The sequence below is a fragment of the Octodon degus genome, unplaced genomic scaffold (assembly GCF_000260255.1).
Source record: "Octodon degus isolate 3935 unplaced genomic scaffold, OctDeg1.0 scaffold00093, whole genome shotgun sequence".
Taxonomy (NCBI): Eukaryota; Metazoa; Chordata; class Mammalia; order Rodentia; family Octodontidae; genus Octodon; species Octodon degus.
Genome location: NW_004524669.1, coordinates 3,501,106 through 3,506,675, shown reverse-complemented (window position 1 = coordinate 3,506,675; position 5,570 = coordinate 3,501,106). Strand labels below are relative to the sequence as shown.

At 47.8% G+C, this 5,570-nt stretch overlaps 1 protein-coding gene across 8 annotated transcripts in view; it reads left to right on the top strand.

Annotated features, from left to right (window-relative positions):
- The first annotated feature begins 2,067 nt into the window (after positions 1-2,067).
- Positions 2,068-5,570, top strand: part of Pou6f1 (POU class 6 homeobox 1) — a 28,435-nt gene continuing 24,932 nt past the window's right edge. For all 8 annotated transcript variants that reach the window (XM_023722711.1, XM_023722708.1, XM_023722702.1 and 5 more), the window contains exon 1: positions 2,068-2,078. The gene's annotated coding sequence lies outside the window, so the exon portion shown is untranslated. The remainder of the gene's footprint in view (positions 2,079-5,570) is intronic.

Genomic DNA, 5,570 nt, shown 5'->3' with positions numbered 1-5,570 from the left:
TGTGTGTGTGTGTGGCCAGCTCAGCCCACCAGGGGGCGGGGCTGGCTGTCACGTGGTGCTGGGGGATTGAACCGCAGGGAGCTTTGCTAAGGTTGTTCTAAGTACGCGCTTTAGACCACTGAGCCATCTCACCAGCCCCTGGATGTAGCTTCTTGAAGGAGGTAAATCTTGAATTTGTGGCGCATGAAGGGACCCACATTAATTAGAAAGTATAGAGGAGAGCTGGGGATATACCTCAGTGGCACAGCGCCTGCCTGGCAAGTGCAAAATTCTGAGTTCGATTCTCAGTACCAAAAAAAAGAAAGAAAGACAGGAAGGAAGGAAGGAAGGAAGGAAGGAAGGAAGGAAGGAAGGAAGGAAGGAAGGAAGGAAGAAAGAAAGAAAGAAAGAAAGAAAGAAAGAAAGAAAGAAAGAAAGAAAGAAAGAAAGAAAGAAAACAATAAAGGAACGTAAGACCAAGCTTACATGACTGTGGCTTGCCCTGTCTTTTCCCTTTCACTCGCCAGTTCCAGCTGGCTATAAACTGTATGCCTCATTCGTGTATTGAAATCTTAACCCCCATTGGATGGTATTTGGACAGGGGACCTGGGAAGCGATGGCAGCCTCAGGGCAGAACCTTCTTGGGTGGGATCTGCCCCTGTAAAAGGGAGCCCAAGAGCTTCCCAGCCCAGCCCACCGTGTGAGGCTGGCAGTCCACGAGGTAGGAAGCAGCCCTTCCTAAGACACAAAGTCAGTCTATGGCTTGCTAGTAGGCTTCCCAGCCTCTGGCATTGGCGGAAGTAAATTTCTTTATTTATGAACTACCTAGTCTAGTGTTTTTAATTAGCAGACAAAGCAGAGAAGAGACACAGCCACACTGATGCACTTTCAGTTTCCTGAACCCCAAGCTCCTCAGCCTCGTTGCTCTGTGGGCTGCTCGCCCCACCCCACCCGCTGACCTCCTCAGCGAGGCCTCCCGGTCCTCAGTGTTCTCCCCGAGACCTGCGCCTGGTTGTTTTCATTACCATGTGCGGTAGTATATTCCTGAGTTTATGTTTTGCTCAGTGTTTGTTAACAAAGCTGACTATAATTCCAAAAGAGCCGCATGTTTTGGTTTTCAGGGACATTTAGCATCCAGCCCAAGGTCTGGCATATAGTAGATGACACATATTTGTTGGTAAATGCTTGCCTGGCAAGGGCAAGCTCCCGAGTTCAATCCTTAGTACCACACACAAAAAAAAGAAAGAAAGAAACAAAGAAAGAAAGAAAGAAAGAAAGACCCCACATGTTTGTTGAATAAATGAAATCTCAGAAGGCATAGGAAGGCCAGGTAAGGTGGTGCATGCCTGTAATCCTAGTGGAAGTTCACCAGACTTTGATGCCACTCTGGGCCCCAGAGCAAGGTCAAGGGCATCCTGTGCTGCTTAGTGAAACCCTGTGTCAAATAAATGAATAGGCTGAGTTCAGTCCCCGGAACCAAAAAACAAACCAACAAACAAAAACCCCTAACATAAATAGATAAATAGGAAGTCAGAGAGAAAGAGAGGAAGGAAATGTACTGGGCTAAGGGTCCTGCACAGACGAAAGGAAGCTGCTGGCGACATCTCCTTACTCACCCATGGAAACATTTATGTTGTTGAGCTTTTTGTTTTGTTTTGCTTTGGTTTTTTGCAGTGCTGGTTATCAAACACAGGTCCAGACAGAAATTAGTGCTCTACAACCAAACTATATCCCCCTCATTATTGGCTTTTTATTTATTTAAATTTATTTATGTCTTTTTGAGACACTGTCTCCCTAGGAAGTTCAGGCTGGCCTTGAGCTCACTTTGTAGCCCAGACTGGTCTTAAATGCACAGCAATCCTCCTGCCTCAGCCTCCTGAGTGTTGGGATTGCAAGCACACACCACCACGCCCAGTTTTATTGGCTTCTTAAAATCATAAAAGGAATATCTATATATTTATTGCAAGACTATTGCCAGCACTAAGTATTTTTTTTTTAAGTTTATTTATTTATTTATTTTGTGTGTGTGTGGCCAGCTCAGCCCACCAGGGGGGCAGGGCTGGCTGGCATGTGGTGCTGGGGATTGAACCGCAGTCCTTGTGCTTTGCTTGGCTTGTTCCTAGTAGGTGCTTTAGACCACTGAGCTATCTCACCAGCCCATGCACTAAGTATTGATACCAACTACTGGTGAGGATGTAGAACAACTAGAACTCCTATGTTACTGGTAACGATATAAACTGGCTCGAACACTTTGAAAAACTGTTTAACAGTATCTGCAAACCCTAAACATATATCCAAACCCTAACAAATTCCATTCCTCTATATTTGCCCCAAAGTAAATGCCTCTATTTACACAAAAATTGCATCTATATACAGAATTTTTTTTGAAATGTTACACTATATCAAAAAGTATGCATAATTACTACGTGTGAATTAAAAATAAAATGTTGGGCCGGGAGATGGCTCAGTAGAATAAGTGCTTGCCTGGCAAGTGCAAGGTTCTGGTATCTCAAATAAAAAAAAAAAAAGTGTTGGGACTGTGGGGGTGTAGTTCTGTAAGACTGCTTATAGTATGCAGGAGGCTCTGAGTCTGATCCCCAGCACCACAGAACACACACACACACACACACACACACACACACACACATCAAACAGCAAAATGTGTACCTTAGTGTATATACCTTAAACCCTAATTTTAAAAAAATGAAAGAAATAAAACAAAAAACCCACATACTCTTCAAATATTTGCACAATCTGCAAGTATATATAATGTAAATGAAAGATTTCCTTTTGGGAAAGACTGTAGTCCTCATGTTACTTCATCCAATCTGCTTACATCTCGTGCCTTCTTCAGACTCACCCCATCTATGTCACCCAGAACCTTTGCTCTACTTGCAGCACCAAACCAAGTCACAACGCTTTTGTGAAAAAGTTCAACAGCAATACTGTGTTGAGCTGGGTGTGGTGGAACACGCCTATAATCCCAGCATTTGGGTGGTTGGGGCAGAAAGATTGCAAGTTCAAGACCAGACTGGGCTACAAAGTGAGTTCAAGGCCAGCCAGAACTGTATTGTCTCAAAAAGACAAAACAAAACCAAACCCAAAAAAACCTCTGCCCCTTTGCATAAAGAACACTAAGATATACAAAGAGGAGTAAGGCACAACCAATGTGCTCAAAGAATTTATGGTCCAGAGGGAGAGACCACAGACTATAGACCCAACAGCAAGCCCACAGGCTATACACCATTTTGTGTTTTGAGGATCCATTACAGTGAGTGGTTCACACTATTGCATGGATAATGAACACTTAATTTACTACTGACTACAGGAGTCAGTTTTTCTCCCCCCCCCCCCCAGGTAGGTTTGGTGTCACAGGCCTGTTATTCCCTCACTCTGGCGGGCTCATAAGTCAGGAGGATCACAAGTTCAAGCCCAACATGAGCAATTTATGGAATACCTATCTCAAAATGTGTGGGGAGCCTGGCATGGTGGCATACTCCTGCAGTTCCAGTATTCCAGAGCCCGCACCATCCTCCCACCCTGCAGCCTCCTGTGTGGCACTGTGCCTGGATCTTTGTTTTTTGTTTTCAGACAAGGTCTTGGTAAGTTGCCTGTGCTGTTCTCAAATTTGGGGGCTCAATATAATCCTGTTTCAGCCTTCCAAATGGAAATGGGTGGGGTCACAGGAATGTATGTGCCCTCCTTTTATTACTTAAAAATTTGGGGGTTTTTCTTTTCTTTTCTTTTCTTTTCTTTTCTTTTTTTTGTTATTGTTGAGAAAGGGTCTTGCTATACAGTCCAAGCTGCTCTTGAACTCACTATGTAATCTAGGTTGGCCTCAACCTCCTACCAATCCTCCCACCTTAGCATTCCTTCTGTGTATCCTTTTATAAGAAATGAAGTTAGGGGCTGGTGAGATGGCTCAGTGGTCTAAAGCACCTACTTAGAACAAGCTTAGCAAAGCACAGGGACTGTGGTTCAATCCCCCAGCACCACATGCCAGCCAGCCCCGCCCCCTGGTGGGCTGAGCTGGCCACACACACACACACACACACACACACACACACACTCTAAAAAAAAAGAAAAAAGAAAAAAAGAAATGAAGTTAAATTATTTGGTCAGACTGCTAAAGCCCAAGCATTGACTCCTCATCCATGGGTAAACACAGGCAGTAATGCAGATGACAGGGCAAGCTGATGCACTGACGGCCTGAGAAATGGTGATGCCAGCCTTCGGGAGCCCAGGGGCCCTGAACAGAGACTCTGGGTGTGGGCAAGCTCCAGGCAGCCTGTGCTGCTCTTCTCACTGACTCACTTGCAAGGAAAGGGGGGGGAGGGTGTTAGCAACCACCTGTCATGGAACCAAAGTTGGGAGTGGGAGGGAACACTAGAGCAGGTGTGGTGGCACAGGCCTTTAATTCTACCACTCAGGAGGCTGAGGCAGGATGATCAACTACATAGCAAGAACCTTCCCTCCAAAGAAGGGGTACACTAGGCTGGGCTGGCACGCTGTCTTGATGTTGAAACCCCCATTCATAGGATTGACCACATCCCTTTTCCCCAGTTCTCCTCTCATTCTTTCTCTGTTCCTTTCGTTTTTCAACTCCTTCCTCTTTGACTTGCCCACTACTTACTTCTTCAATTTGCTTTCCCTCAACCCCCAAATCTGCTTTTTTTTTTTTTTTTTTTTTTTTCTCTCTCTCTCTCTTCCCATCTTCCACTAAATAGCTGGGGAGCCTTGGTGTACACCTGTCATCCCAAGGTCCTGAAGCCTGAGGCAAGAGGATCGCCATTAGTTAGAAGAAAGCCCGGGCTACATAGTGATTGTGAGCCAGCCTGGAGTAGTACAAGGAGACCCTGTCTCAAAAATAAAATAAGCCATTTAATAAACAAAACTCCTCCCGCCATCAGGAGTACGAAAGCAGAGTCCACCGAACTCTGTCCTTCTCCCATTTCTCCTGCCTACTCGGAGAAGGCCAGGAAGCAGTCTTTAGGCCACACATCCCTCAGCCCATCCGGGGGGAAGGACGCACGTCTGTTCCCGGTTCAGAACCACTGCTGGCGCGGGCAGAGCGCTCAGGGCCCCCTTTCTGGGCCTCGCGAGCAGACCTGAATCTGAACTTGACGTTCAACGCTGCGAAGAGCAGTCGACCACCTAGAGAAAAGGCAGCGATAGGGACTCCCCCCCGTCGCCGCCCTGCGCTCAGCCCAAGGGAAGGCGGCCCAGGGTCCCCAGTGCGGGCTCGCGAGCTCCGCTTGGACCCCCAAAATGAACCGCCGTCCAGCCGCACCCTGCCCCGCCGACCCCGCCCTCCTTTCTGGGGACTGAGCTCGGGCCCCCTCCCTCCTCGGCAGCCTTCGCCCCCGGCGGCCGGCGCGGGCGGTGCAGCATGCGGCAGAGCTCTTTGCATAAATTATGCTCATGACGCAGCAGCTAAAAAAACCTAAGTAGCAGAAGGAGGGAAAAAGGGGGAGGGAGGGGGCGTGCGAGGGGGGAGAGGAAAACACCGGCGGTCCCTGCCCGCCCCCGCTCCCGCCCTGCGTCCCGCAGCCCCGTGCCCCGCGCGCGGCCCGGCCCAGCCGGTGGGCCCG